Raw genomic sequence first — 16,791 nt, 5'->3', positions numbered from 1 at the left:
AATTCCATTCTGACCCTCGGATCAAAACTCACTATCGGACCGGAACTTCAAAAATACAAACTTTGGCATTTCAAGCCTAAATGAGCTACGGACTTCTAAAATACATTCCGAACATGCTCCCAACCCCGGAATCACCTAATGGAGCTAACGGAACAATCAGATTTTCATTCCGAGGTCGTCTTCACACTGTTCCGACTACGGACCATTTTTCAACACTTAAGCTCTCATTTAGGGACTAAGTGTCCCAAAACACTCCGAATCCTAACACCGAACGTCCCGGCAAACCAAATTAGCAGAAATGAACTTAGGGGAAGCAGTTAATGGGGGATCGGGGCGTAAATTCCAAAAACGACCGGCAGGGTCGTTACATCCTCCTACACTTAAACATTCGTTCGTCCTCGAACGAGCATAAAGAACATACCTGAAGTAGTGAAAAGATGAGGGTACTGGCTGCGCATATCCTGCTCGGTGTCCCAAGTCGCCTCCTCGGCCGGCTGACCCCGCCACTGAACCTTCACTGAAGCAATGTTCTTTGACCTCAACTTTCTGATCTGTCTGTCCAATATAGCCACTGGCTCCTCAACATAGGATAGATCCTTGTCCAACTGGACTGAACTGAAATCCAACACGTGCGACGGATCACCGTAATACCTCCGGAGCATCGAAACATGAAATACCGGGTGAACTCCGGCCAAACTGGGAGGTAAGGCAAGCTCGTAAGCAACCTCCCCAACTCGCCTCAAGATCTCAAAAGGGCCAATAAATCTCGGACTCAACTTTCCTTTCTTCCCAAACCTCATAACGCCTTTCATAGGCGAGACCCGAAGCAGAACCCGCTCACCATTCTTCTGTCTGGACTAGGCTGTACGGAGTCTATCCTGAATCGTCTTAACCTTCTCCAATGCATCCTGTACTAACTCTGTGCCCAATAGCCTGGCCTCACCCGGCTCAAACCAACCCACCGGGGATCTACACCTCCTGCCATATAAAGCCTCATACGGCGCCATCTGAATGTTGGACTGATAACTATTATTGTAAGCAAACTCCGCCAGTGGCAAGAAATGATCCCAAGACCCTCCAAACTCAATCACACACGCACGGAGCATATCCTCAAGAATCTGAATAGTGCGCTCGGACTGTTCGTCCGTCTGGGGTGAAATGCTGTGCTCAACTCCACCCGAGTACCTAACTCCTGCTGCACGGCTCTCCAGAACCGCGATGTAAACTGAGTACCTCTGTCCGAAATAATAGAAACTGGAATACCATGCAGACGGACAATCTCCCGGATATAAATCTCTGCCAACCGCTCCGACGAATAAGTGGTACACACAAGGATGAAATGAGCGGACTTGGTCAGCCGATCCACAATGACCCAAATGGCATCAAACTTTTTCAAGGTCCGTGGGAGTCCTGACACGAAATCCATGGTGATGCGCTCCCATTTCCACTCCGGAATCTCTATCTGCTGAAGCAACCTACCCGGGCGCTGGTGTTCATACTTCACCTGCTGGCAGTTGAGGCATTTAGACACGTAACCAACTATATCGTTCTTCATCTGCCTCTACCAGTAGATCTGCCTCAAGTCCTGATACATCTTCGCGGCACCCGGATGGATGGAATATCGCGAACTATGGGCCTCTGCTAGAATCAACTCTCGAAGACCATCAACATTGGGCACACAAATCCGGCCCTGCATCCTCAATACCCCGTCATCTCCAATGGTCACATCTCTGGCATCTCCACGCTGAACCTTGTCCTGAAGGACAAGCAAATGAGGGTCATCATACTGCCGCTCCCTGATACGATCAAATAAGGAGGACTGGGAAACCACACAAGCTAGAACTCGACTGGGCTCCGAAAGATCCAATCTCACGAACTGGCTGGCTAAGGCCTGAACATCCATCGCCATAGGCCTCTCTGAAGCTGGTAAATATTCCAAACTCCCCAAACTCTCCGCCCGGCGACTCAAGGCATCCGCCACTACATTGGCCTTGCCCGGGTGATACAGGATGGTGATGTCGTAATCCTTCAGCAACTCTAACCACCTCCTCTGACGCATATTGAGATCCTTTTCCTTGAGCAAGTGCTGCAAACTCTGATGATCAGTATAGATCTCGCAAGGCACTCCATATAAATAATGACGCCAGATCTTCAAGGCATGAACGATGGCAGCTAACTCAAGGTCGTGGACAGGGTAATTCTTTTCATGTATCTTCAACTGTCTGGACGCGTAGGCAATCTCCCTACCGTCCTGCATCAATACTGCTCCAAGGCAAACTCTCGAGGCGTCACAATAGACAGCATAAGACCCCGAACCGGTAGGCAACATCAAGATAGGGGCTGTAGTCAAAGCTGTCTTGAGCTTCTGCAAGCTCGCCTCACACTCCTCTGTCCACTGAAATGGGGCACCCTTCTGGGTCAATCTAGTCATAGGGGCAGCGATCGATGAAAATCCCTCCATGAAACGACGGTAGTAACCCGCCAAGCCAAGGAAACTACGAATCTCTGTAGCTGAGGACGGCCTGGGCACCCTCTGCACGGCCTCTACCTTCCTCGGATCCACCCGAATACCCTCACTAGAAATCACATGGCCTAAGAATGCCACAGAGCTCAGCCAAAACTCACATTTTGAGAACTTTGCATATAACTTTTTCTCCCTCAAGGTCTGTAGCATGGTCCTCAGGTGCTGCTCATGATCTTCCCGACTCCGGGAATACACCAGAATATCATCAATAAAAACAATCACGAACGAGTCAAGATATGGCCTGAACACACTGTGCATCAAATGCATGAAAGCTGCAGGGGCATTGGTCAGCCCAAATGACATGACAAGGAACTCGTAATGGCCATATCGAGTCCTGAAGGTAGTCTTCGAGATATCTGGCTCCCGAATCTTCAACTGATGGTAACCTGAGTGCAAGTCAATCTTAGAAAACACCTGTGCGCCCTGAAGCTGGTCAAACAGATCATCAATGCGAGGCAAAGGATAACGGTTCTTCACTGTATCCTTGTTCAACTGGCGGTAGTCAATACACATGCGCATAGAATCATCCTTTTTTTCACAAACAAATAGGAGCACCCCACGGTGAAACATTGGGTCGAATAAAACCCTTACCAAGTAATTCCTGCAACTGATCCTTCAACTCCTTCAACTCAGGAGGAGCCATACGATACGGAGGAATGGAAATGGGTTGAGTGCCCGGCAACGAATCAATGCCGAAATCAATGTCTCTATCAGGCGGCATGCCCGGAAGATCAGCTGGAAATACATCGGGATAATCCCGTACCACCGAAACAGAATCAACAGAAGGGGTATCAACACTAACATCTCTCACATAAGCCAAATACGCGGCACACCCCTTCTCAACCATGCGCTGAGCTTTAAGAAAAGAGATAACTCTACTGGGAGTGTGATCTAAAGTACCACTCCACTCAACACGCGGAATACCTGGCATAGCCAGCGTCACGGTCTTGGCGTGACAATCAAGGATAGCAAAATGGGGCAACAACCAGTCCATGCCCAAAATAATGTCAAAATCCACCATACCGAGTAATAATAAGTCTGCTCTGGTCTCAAAACCACGAATAGTAACCAAACATGACCGATAAACGCGATTCACAACAAGAGAATCTGCCACAGTAGTAGAAACATAAACGGGGGCACTCAAAGAATCCCGAGGCACACCCAAATGAGGAGCAAAGTAAGAAGACACATAAGAGTAAGTAGAGCCCGGATCGAATAGAACCGATGCCTCTCTATGACAAACCAGAATAATACCTATAATGACGGAGTCGGAGGCAACAGCCTCAGTACGAGCAGGAATAGCATAATATCTGGCCCGGCCCCTCTCTCGAGGGCGACCTCTATCTCCCCGACCTCCGCCCCTAGTCGGCTGGGTAGGTGGGGTAGCAGCTGGAGCTGTGATCATGGCCTGAGAACTCTGAGGAGCACGCTGCGGCTGAGCAGTCTGTGAAGATGCACCCCTACCAAGTCTGGGGCAGTCCCTAACCATGTGGCGTGTATCACCGCACTCGAAACAAGCTCTGGGAGGACGCGGTGGCTGTGACTGGCTGGGACTAGGCCTGCTGGACTGACCTCTGGAAACACCCCGCGCAGGAGGCGCGCTACAAACTGGAGGTGCATAGTAAGGCTACTGAGGTGCAGGTGGAGCTGGAGTACTGCCGGCTGCTGGAAGAGCTGAATGAACAGGGCGACCCGCATAACCCCTACCATAACGACCTGCTGATGGGGTACGGGCACCAGAGTAGTGACCCGACTCTCGAGACCTCTTGGCCTCCCTCTCCCCTCGCTCCCTGGCGAGCATACCCTCAATCCTCCTAGCAATGCTCACTACCTGCTGATAAGGAACGTCCGTCTCCAACTCTCGAGCCATGCTAGATCTGATGGGTGGGTTAAGACCCTCAATGAACCTACGAACTCTCTCCCGAACTGTAGCAACCAAAGCCGGTGCATGCCTGGCCAACCTGGTATAACGGATAGCATACTCCGAAACGGTCATAGCACCCTGGCGCAAATGTTCAAACTCTGCGCGCCATGCATCCCTGAGACTCTGGGGAACAAACTCTCTCATGAACATATCCGAGAACTAGGTCCAAGTCAGTGAAGCAGCTTCGACTGGACTGTCTATCTCATAAGTGCGCCACCAATCATAGGCAGCTCCCCGAAGCTGAAAAGCAGTGAAAGAAACCCCGCTGGACTCCACTATGCCCATAGTGCGAAGAATACGATGACACTCCTCCAGAAATCCCAAGTCATCGTATGATGCTAATCCACTGAACACTGGGGGATCATACTTCTTGAACCTCTCAAGTCTGCACTGCTCGTCCTCTGAAGCAGTTGACCCATCCTCGGGCTGAACTGGTGCTGCAGGCGGTGCAAGAATAATCTCGGGAGCCTGCTCAACCTGCACTCGCTGCTGAGGAGTGCGGACGGCGGGAGTCTGTGCTCCTCCCCTGGCCTGGGATGTGGCTAAAGCAAGGGGAAGCAACCCCGCCTGAGCCAAGGTGGTGTACATGCTCATGAATTGAGCCAAAGTCTCCTGGAGCGCTAGAGTAATGGTGGTAGTAGTAGGTGTGCCAGGTGCCTGGGCTCCGGCTGGATCTGCTGGTGGTACCTCGGCGGCAGCTCGCGCAGGTGCTGTGGCTGCACCATTTGCGCGTCCTCGACCTCTACCCCGGCCCCGGCCTCTGACGGCGGCAGCAGGGGGCGCGGGTGCCTGGTCCTCTCGTGTAGCACGTGTCCTCACCATCTGTGAGAGAATAGAAGACAGAAGTTTAGAATTGATGTCAAAATATCGCACGACAAGGAATTCAAAAGAAATGAAGATTTTTCCTAAACAGTTACATAGCCTCTCGTAGATAAACACAGACGTCTCCGTACCGATCAGCGAGACTCTAGTAAACCGGCCTGTGTTCCGTGACTCCTATGAACCTAGAGCCCTGATACCAACTTGTCACGACCCTAGTTCACCAACCGTGAACATGTCATGACGGCACCTGGTCCCCAAGACCAGGTAAGCCTATTATTGCGGAAACATAATAATCGCGGAAAAATAGAGAAAATCAAATTAAATATCTAAAGGAAACTGTACCGAATGCCGCTCGGCATGTACAACTCGATAACACAAATCTAAGACAATTCCCAAAAACCGGAAACTCACGGGCAACATAGGCTACAGAAGTATATAGTATGGCTCCAAAACTCCAGAATATCTAACAACCGGAAGAGAGAAAACTAAGTACTAAAGATAGAGTAAGAGGGGGACTCGTCGGTTTGCAGACGCAGCAGATCTACCTCGAAGTCTCCGAAATCCTCCTGCCTCACTGATAGTGCGCCTGAGTAGAGGTACCTGGATGATCTGCACATGAAAAACATGCGCAGGAAGGGCATGAGTACACCAGAGCGGTACTCAGTAAGTGTCAAGCCTAACCTCGATTGGGTAGTAACGAGGAAGGTCAGGGCCCTACTGAGGCAAAAATATAACAATAAAAATAATTAACAGTGTGGAAATCTGACAGAAATAATAAATACAGCAGTGTAATGAGGCAAGTCAACGAGGCAATACTACCTACAAGGATAGAGTAAAACACAGAGTAAACACAGCTCAATGTCAAGATACCAATGAGGGTCTCCCAGGATACCGTCCTGTAGCCCTTTCCTCAACTGTCCAGTGGATCTCCCGGGATACCGTCCCGTAGTCCAACTCACGTACCAATACCAGAGGATCTCCCGGGATACCGTCCCGTAGTCCAATCATCAATGTGCAGGGAGATCTACCGGGATATCGTCCCGTAGTCCCAAAGTAAAAATGCAGGGGGATCTCCTGGGAATCGAACCCGTAGTCCCAAAGTAAACAAACAAGGGGGGAGCTACCGGAATCCCACATCTGTAGTCCCAATGTAAATGCGTAATCACAGCCAGAAACAAACCAAGGAATAAGGTACGAAAGACAAACACAGATAAAACTAGCCTAGCATGCTTCACGTAGTGCAGTCAAAATAATTTAAGCAAGTAGGCAGCCAAATCAGCTAAACATGCTTTTCCTAATCTAGCATAAGTCATAACTCCAAGTAGAACAAAGCAAATAAGGATAAGAACTAAGTTTCCATAGCTTATGTAAAAAAAAAAGGATTTCATCAATCGGCTCAAGTACGCGCTCGTCACCTCACGCACAAGGCACTCAAATATCAAGTAAAATCCTAAGGGGAAGGGTCCCCCAAACAAAGTTTGACAAGCCACTTACCTCGAACAGACTCGATATCAATAGAAACCACGCCTTTGCCACGAGTATCCGACTCCAAATGGCCCGAATCTATTCAATTCAATAACATATCGTAAATAATATTGCAAACAACTGATTCCGCTATTAAAATTAAAGCTAGGGCGTGAAAATAGATAAAATGACCAAAACTCCCCTCAAGCCAACGTCTCGGAATGGAATAATTTTCACATTTTTAGAACCCTCGTACTCTCACGAGTCAAACCATATAAAAATCTCCCAAATTGGAGGTCAAATGCCCAGTCAAAACTCAATAGTCTAGCCAATGAAGTTTTACCCCAAATTATCCAATTTTTGGTCCAAAATTCGAATTCCCATGATGTATTTAACTATATAGTGATAAAGTATAACAAAAAGGGATCAAAGAAACGTTACCCAAGTGATTTTCTCTTCAAAACCCACTCAAAATCGCCTTCTCCCGAGCTCTCAATCAATTTTTCAAACTTATGAAATTAAACCCTCGAAATTGCTATTTCTAAATAGTGAATATCGCTTCTGCGGTCCCGCCTATGCGAAGCACTAGCCGCTTCTGTGGCTCCCTTAAAAAAATCCCAGCTTCTGGTCCTGCGGTTCCCATCTCACAGAAGCGGATCCGCCTCTGCGGAAATCCTACCGCTTTTGCGGTTTCCTGGAGGGTGACCAAAAGTCGCTTCTGCGACGTCCAAGGCCACTTCTGCGGCTCCGCTTCTGCGGTTCCCAGGCCGCAGAAGCGAAAATACCAGAAAGAAAAATACCAGCTGCTGCAACACTTAGAAATTTCCTCCGTTAACCACCCGCAATCATCCCGAGGCCCCCGGGACCTCAACCAAAAGCACCAATACCACCTAATACCTTATTCGAACTTGTACCCATCCTTAAAACACCTAAAACAACACCGGAAGCCGATTTAATCAAAGATTCAAGCCTAAGAACTTCAAATTTCTTCCAAATACGATTTCGATCAAAAACCTAACCAAAACACGTCCGAATGACCTGAAATTTTGCACACACATCCCAAATGACATGACGGAGCTACTGCAACTTTCGGAATTCCATTCCGACCCTCGGATCAAAAACTCACTATCGGACCGGAACTTCAAAAATACAAACATCGGCATTTCAAGCCTAAATGAGCGACGGACTTCCAAAATACATTCCGAACACTCTCCCAACCCCAAAAACTCACTATCGGATTTTCATTCCGCGGTCGTCTTCACACTGTTCTGACTACGGACCATTTTTCAACACTTATGCTCTCATTTAGGGACTAAGTGTCCCAAAACACTCCGAATCCTAACACCAAACGTCCCAGCAAACCAAAATAGCAGAAATGAACTTAGGGAAAACAGTAAATGGGGGATCGGGGCGTATATTCCAAAAATGACCGGCCGGGTCGTTACACCCAGGTTCTTAGAAATTGACAATTAATATAGATTGAAAACTGAGTGAGATTTAAGCTCGCAATTATTTCTGAATCTAATGAACACAAGTTGCCTAATTAACTTTCATACTTGCAGTTGTCTTATTAATAGGGAATAATTTGACCAAATGTTCCCTAATCAAACCATCACTAATTCATTATGGCCCATGAGAAAACATGCTTATAAAACAATATTAATACACGTACAAGCCAAGCACCTAGCATTTCAATGGATTCAGATAGACAAGAACCAAAACCTTACTGATTTTGACAAAGACTTGGACCAAATCTGTGACCCAGACCACGTATCAAAATAAACTAAATAGTTAAGGCTCACAGTTCACTTGCCATACAAACAGCAGTTGACATTTAACAATAAAAGCATTTAATAAACCTCATTTAGGTAGGACTTTGAGTACACCATATATACTAACATCATATCACCATTACTAGTAACTACAACACGCTCAATTAAAACTAATTTGGACAAAGTAATCACATTAACTTAAAAAAACCGATAGAACAAAGAAGAACATAATGGAATATTTTCTATGCTCCAATTCTTCATTTTCATTTCATTTCTTCACTTCACAACCAAAGAGTTACAGAATTGTGTACCTGGAAATGAGAGTAAAAGGGGGCAAGGTTCAGCAGTAGTAGCAACAGGATCCGCAGCAGAAATAAACCAAGGAAGACAGCTTTAAACCAAAAAAACTGATGCTCAACAACAAAAACTCCAAACCCAGCTTTTAAAACACCAAATCTAAGTCATCTCAATCCAGATAGCTTAGAAACCATTTCAGGAATCGGAAATTGAAGATTTCATAAAAAAGAACTCGATGAAACAGTAATTTCAACAAAGCTTCAAACCAAAACACCTTCTAAAATACACAATCTACCTTGCTTAATCCATTTCAATTCTCAGGCCATTCGAAAGTATTTCAGAGGTTGAAAATAAATTGAAAATCCCTCGAAAACCAATGAAACAGTAGTTATTTGGCCGTCTATCTTTTCTAAATTATAGGGTCTTATTTCTCTCTTAGGTCTCTTAGCTCTGCCTTCTAAGGCAAGAAAGGGTGCCTTTATAGGCAAGACAAGTAGGGCAGCCTTAGGTTTTCATTTTTGCAATTCAACCCTTTTTCAATTCTTGTTTTAGCTTAGGAATCCCTCGCTTAGTGACTTGTTGCCCAGGTTAACCTACCAAAAGTCTGAAATTTAAAAAAACAAAACCCTACTAGAAGCTTCCTGTTTCTGTTGCCAAAAGATTCCCCTTCCCCTATTTCTTAAGCTACCCCTTAGAGCCCTGTTAATTACTCCTTGAACCTATTGGGTCAATTGGCCAATCTGGATGGATTACAGACCCCAAATCGATTCCCTGCCCATACCCCTATGGGCTTTCGAATTTCAGAAGCCCAATCGAGCCCTAATCACTAATCAGAAATGATGGGCTAACCAAAATTTCCTCAAAACCATAAAACCCATGAGACGAATCCAGAACAGTAAGTGAATTAATTACCAAACAAATAAATTAGAATTGTTATTAACTGATTATGCAAACGGAAAATGACAAAATAACGAAGAAAAGAAAGAAAGGAACAGAAAAAAAATGAAACTGATCCTAATCAAAAAAAGAAAAAGAAAAGAAGAATGAAAAGAAATTGCAAAATACCTAAAGAACTGGACGGGCTCAAACTCGCAACCACTCTTCGAACCTTCGAACTTTCAAACCTTGATTCAATCTGAGGTTAAGCACGTGCTTTTCTCCAAAAATAGGCGAATAACCTCAGAACGAACCCAGACTCTTGACGAACACTTCAATCGGCAAGATTCGAATTTTTAGGGTTAGATAAGATTTAAGATTCGAGGACTTTTGGGATTATTCGAGGGAAACCAAGTGGATTTCTGGAATGAGGGTGAGACGGGGGGCTCAGGGGTGTTATTTTGGTGGGTATTGGAGGAGGCGCCGCCGGCGACCGTGGCTGAATCGTTCAGGGGCGACGTTAGTTTGGTGAAGAAGATGAGAGAAGGGAATTTGTTTGGTCTTAGGTTAATGTGGGGAATTTCGGACACTTTTATTTGATATGGGGGTAAGCTCTGGGCCGTTGGATGGATGGAGATGAACGGTCAGGATTGACCACTTATCAAAACTACATCGTTTAGCATAGGGGTGGGGCTGGACCGGGTCAGGGGACGGGTTAGGGGTTTAGACCGGTGTGGGGGAAAATTTTGGGCCTGGGAATCCGGTTGGGCTGGGTAAAGGGTATTTCAGATGGGTTTCTGGTGCAAGGGTTTGGGCTTGGGGTGGATTTGGCCCAAATTCGATTTTTTAATAAAGAAGACCCAAATTCTTTTTATTTCTTTTCTTTTTAACAAAAATTAAACTAAAATCTAAATTAAATTATAAAACTAAATTAACCTATCAAAAATGCTAATTAATCCCAAACAATAATTATCACAAATAATTAAAACAAATTGAAAGAAAAAACCACCTAAAATCAAAGTTAAAATTAAAGGTGCAAATTAAACCATTTTTTGTGATTTTCTTTTTATAAAATGACTAATTACTAATTATTTCTTAAAAATGTCAAATTAAATCCAAAATGCAAATGCCCGTATATTTTTTGTGTTTTTCCATTAATTAAAATAAAATAAACATGCGCACACAAATGCAAACAATTAACAGAAAATGCCACGAAATTCCACAAAATTGCAAACATTGAAAGAAATTATTTTGTTTTGAATTTATGAGAGTAATTCATATAGGTCAAAAATCACGTGCTCACAGCCATCGGGTCGTGACCGTTATTCCTACCTAATGTGAGTTTATTACATAGTTTATGGGTAGATTTTAACATGTAAATTAGTGAAAATCATGGGTTTAGAGTAAAACCTAGGGTTTTGATAAAAACAAGATTTAACCACGAAATTTGTTATCGAATGTAGAAGAAATAATATATTCTCGATCCTTAGGTTATGGGTAACAACTTCCTTCAAGAATTTCCGGAATCCGGGCACGCGTGCCCGGGGATGAACTTTAGGAACCTTACCTCTGGGGTTGGATAATCACTTAAATAGCTGGAATATGAATTTGTAAACCTACATTAATTGGTTTTTACACCATTTGTATAGTTTCGGATTGTGCGGCTCCGGTTTGAGAGTTTGAACGCGTTCTTGAGTTGGAAGTAGGCTCGAAATGAGGTAAGTCTCTTTTCTAACCTTGTATGGGAAAAATTTCCCCATAGGTGAACTTAATTAATATATACGATTAATTGTGGGGGCTACGTACACATGAAGTGACGAGAGTCATTACGTAGCTACTATTCCTATTAAGTCCGGGTATTTCTAGGCTTACACCGTGCTTTGTGTGTACCGTTATATGATTATAATTTTTGAATTGCATTGAATGGGATAAAGCTGAAGATGTTATGATTTTAAGGTTTTCAAGTAAATATTTATTTTGAAAAGAATTGAGGAAAAGATTAAGTTATATTCATACTTAACCGTGTCGCAAGTATATTCCGTGAACGGGGTGATTATTTCCACTACTCTCATGGGAGCGGGCCGTTCGCCTCGACAGGATAGTAAATGTATATATGGTTCGGGCCGTTTGACCCTCGGCGGTGCACAGTTTTATTTTATGTTGGATCGGGCAGAACGTCCTCGGTGGTATTTGTGTGTGATAATAGAACCGGAACCCTTATAATTCGTGTGATTTATTGCTTGAAAGGTCACTTATTTTAAATGAGGAAAATGCCCAGTTTTATTAATTAAATGACAGGATTCTCAATAATTATTCTTGTTTGAGCTTGTTGTTATTTACATACATTGTGAATTAAATATATTGAACTTCATATTATTATATTAGCTGTCCCTAGTAAGTGTCGGAGTCGACCCCTCGTCACCACTTCTGCGAGGTTAGGCGAGATACATACTAGGTACATATTTCAAGGTACTCATGCTACACTTTTGTACTTGATTGTACAGGCTTTGAGGCTGGTGCATCTGGCCATCAGTCCTGCGCATAGAGTGGACTCCTCAGCTCGAGACTTTCCGGTAAGCTGCCCCTTTCGAGCTGATCTGCAGCAGCTGGAGTCTCTATTTTGTTTTATGTTCCTGACTATTTTCTTTCCAGAAAGTAGGATAGTATGGTTTTGTATATTCTACTAGATTGCTCACACATTTGTGACACCAGGTCTTGACACACACATTGGTAGATTTATGATGTTTTGGCTTGCTTTCATGATTTAAATTTGCATTTAGTACTTCCACTTAAATATGCTTAAATTTTCAAACTCAGAATTTCTTAATCCATAATGGAAGTTATCACGTGCTAACTACACAATTGAGAATTTACTATTTGATTAGTGTTGGCTTGTCTAACAATGATGTTGGGCGCCAACACGGTCTAATATAGAATTTGGATCGTTACAGTCCGTTCTAACCCACCACATCGAAACAACTAAGTATATTTTATTTATCATCACATGCACCTTGAAAGTTTGAAAGAAAAAAGTATGAGGCATTATCACAAGTACTGTATTTTGGTTACGAACTAATTATGCATAGATTTGTAATGAGAAAGTCACGACTGCATCATTTGCCTTTCCTTGTCTCACGATTAAGGTTTATGTTATGTTAACACGATGCAGTGGCTGAGTAAACCAATTCACTAAAACTTAAAATATTTTATTTGATAGTGCAACTTTTTACATACCATTTGAAATAAACTTCTTTTCCGAGAAAAGTGTATTACAGTAGTACAATGTTCTAGCTTCTAGAGCTAGAATTTATTCCAAAATAGAAGAAAAACATACTAGCCAAATGCTTCCAGAACGAGAGCTGGACTTTAATATTTTTATATAAAGTAATGCCTGGGACATGCCAATCAAAACTAGTATAATTTGTTTCCGAAATTAGTAGATTGCGCCAAAAATAGTTTTACCAGTAATGACATCCCACCTGCAATACTTGCAAACTGTGGCATCACTGCAATCTAAATCTCCTTCACACCTTGCAAAGCATGTAATAATACGATTATTAGGAAGGAGGTGTAGGTTTTGTTCGATCGCTCGTATTCAGGAGAAATGTCTCGAACCGCCATTACGTAAGTTTTCGGAGGCCAAGTCAAATGAGCTGAAAATAAAACCAAAATAATGTTAGAATGATACAGAATATTAGTAGACATGTCAATAAAATGAGTTTCACTTTTTCTTAACGGAATAAATTGATTAAAAATCTTTAAAAATTATGGAAAAATTGGGAAAAATGCTTGATGATGTTCAACAGCTGCCCCTCTTAATCCGGGAAGGATGAAAGAGTTGTCGGGTAAAGAAATGATGACCGATTTTGACCGAGTGGGTGTTTTGAAAAATATAGGCTGCACCCTGGTCTCTGAGCTGCCTATATATCCCTGATTTTACAGGAATCAGGCCGTGTGTAGTTCTGGACCCAACGGTGAATGAACCCGATGGAATTGTCATAGGAATAGTCGTGTGTTATCGGTAAGGGTTCTTTTGGGGAGGATAACATCGGATGGATTTATGTGGATGTATCACAAGGCAGATATTCGAACGGTCATGGAATAAAGATGAGTAATTGATTGGAGTCGGTTACGTAAGGAATAAGGATCGTGTATGAATGGTATGAGCGGAAACCGGAGCGAAGGTTGCTCCTGTTTGAAGAACGGTTAACTTCAGAATTACCTGCAAAACATAAAATAAGATGCGTGCAAATATATATGGATTATTGCGAGAATTAAAACATGATGCAAATTCCCTTTGGACCATGAAGGTTGTCTTTGGACGGTGAGGATGATGTCCTTAGACCATGACGTCCCGGGCCATGAATCGTGAGATAAGGGATTTGCAGGCCTTGAATTCTCAGGCCATGAGAATGGTGCCTCCGAACCATGATGCCTTTGAATAATGATGTGTAATATTGAGATGTAAATTGTCTGCTCAAAAATCTTGTTTATGTAATTTAATTTCTTTCTATACTCATTCTCTTCTTTAATTTGTTAGGGAATCAACTTGTATGATATATAATATGTCCCTCGGCAGTTGAAAAAGTGTTACCAAAGGAGTTTGTTATGTTTCGGCCTACTTTATTCTGCCTTAAGCTTTGGATTAGATGTTCAAAATCCTTCATCCACAAAGAAACAAGAGATCACTGTTGATGCTCCTGACTAATTGGATCACAAATTATTAAATAAGGCTGGTAGAAGTGACAAGCAATCATCGCTATCTAGCAAAGCTTTACTCTAGCTGTTAGACTAACATAGACTTACTGCTACCTCCGACAATAAACATGAAGTAACTAATACTAATTGTATTTTCATGTGATATTTTGTGCATGTACTTTTGTAGATATGGAAAGGGTGTGGGGAAGACAAGGAAAAATTGGCAGCAATTATAGCAGGAGGAATAGTGGCTACCATTTTGTTAGGTGTAGTTTATTACTTCATGAAGTCTTGGGGTAAGAAGGATGACCGTACGCTTTAAATTTTGTCTAAGATTCAAAGAGTAGATTATCAAAAGTATGGGCAATTGTTCAATATAACGTCTTTGTAGGAAGTCATTCTCTTCTAGTTTTATTTTGTAGTACTTATGATTTTTAACAAAATTTACAGAATGGAGAAGTTTGATAGATACATAATCTACGCTAGACTCATGACTAATTAACCGCATTAAATTGCTAGGTCCCTTGTTAAATAATGAATCAAAATTCACAATTGGACTTCTCTTTCTATAATTGTTGAAGACAACCATAAATGGCTTTATCTCAATTGCAAGGGTCACTCTCTCAACCCCCATTCGTCTATAAACACGAGCATAAAAAAGGAGACTAGTGTTTCTCCATAACAAGTTCCAAAATTTCAAAAACAAAAAACAAACGCGTCGCCAACGGGTTGGTGAGATGAATAACTTCTCTTTGCACTTAATAAAAGATTTCGTATCTGGGTCTAGAAGATAAGAAGTTCTACTACCTCTTCAATGAGTGCTATACGGCGCGAACCCGAATAATCGTGTAACTAAATTCTGAATATGGTTAACTAAACAAAATTCGAAAAATTAGAAAACAAAATGAGGTACCTTAATGACCACGTTGCACCTCTATTAAGGCTCGTCTCAAGCTATTTTCACAGATAAATGCCAATTAAGAATTGCTAGAAAACTAAACATGATTGGTGGAGCTTTCCTGCACTATCTGGTATCATGTGAAAATAGAAGGGTGGATAATATGTTCTTAAGATCTATGAAACTAAATAGATACTTTAAAAATTTTAAGAACTTCACAATCACTTGTTAGTATCATGTTCCTAGCTCAAGTATTTCAAATTCATCATAGTACCACTCTTAGTGCCAATTGCCAAATGAATAAATGCAAAGTATTTTTCTTTTATACACATATTTCTTACTTAATGACGATTAAGTGATATATAATGCTCCCTTCTTTTTAGTGCTGTTTAATGAGTCCGTACTTGTGCGTTAGAATTCACTCTTTTAATGAGTCCTATTTGTGCATATTACCTAGACTATCTCTTATGTCTAATTTCTTTATTTCAAGAACCACCAGTTCTGTATTATATTGTCATTTTTATGTAATATAGTTTTTTGTAATTTTTACTGAAAAACAATTCCAACATATACTTGGGCGAGATACAATACTTCAAAAATTCATATCTTGTCTTTCTTGATATTTGAAGCCTCAGACGTTGGGAGGAACATGCAAGATATTAATAATCATCTAACCATACCAATTAATTGTCATTTTTGATAATTTGGATTAATAACAGCTCATATATTCTAGCCCTAATCTAATAATTATTAGAATTTTTTTTATAATTTGCAATTCCCCCAAGAATCCTTCAAGGTAGGATTCTCAAAGTCAAAGGTTTGACTATAAGGAGTACAAATAAAGTTTCTTACAGACCTCCATAGTTTGTTATTTAGCATTACCTTAATTCGTGACTTTTTTAATTTGTTCAAATAAATAATTATATTCCGTAATTTCTAATACTCACATTTTTTTCATTATTGGTGAATGTCTCGATGTCTTCTAAGATTAGGTTCAGACGGAAGACGAGGAAATATTTTAGATGTCACAATTTCTTTATTTTATATTTCATGTGGTATATCTAATTCAGTTAGTTTGATAATCTACTTCAATTTTTTTTATTTTCATTGATAATTTTTTTATCGTTTTCAGAAAAATATAGATACATATAGTTCCAATTCAATGGCTTGATCATTAACTTTATCGGAGCTTGTGATTATGGTGGATGTGTGAACAAAGCATTGTAGATTGCTCATGATGAATGTGCATATTTTGTTGCTGGAGAAGTGTATTTGGATGGATGTTATTTGAGCTATAGCTATAGCTATAGTAAGCATACGATTTCTTGAGACCTAGATCAAGGTAAATTGTCTGCTCAAAAATCTTATTTATGTAATTTAATTTAAAATTACAGGAATCAAAGCTCGGGCAAATTGTTGAGTATATTATTGCGGTTTTTATATGGTTAACACTACTTAGTTTAGGACAATTTTAATTAAATAACATTTACTTTATTTTATTATAATATAGCTAAAT

The sequence above is a fragment of the Nicotiana attenuata genome, unplaced genomic scaffold (assembly GCF_001879085.1).
Source record: "Nicotiana attenuata strain UT unplaced genomic scaffold, NIATTr2, whole genome shotgun sequence".
NCBI classification, from domain to species: domain Eukaryota; kingdom Viridiplantae; phylum Streptophyta; class Magnoliopsida; order Solanales; family Solanaceae; genus Nicotiana; species Nicotiana attenuata.
The sequence above is the reverse complement of the archived record's forward strand: the minus strand, read 5'-3'. Positions refer to the sequence as shown.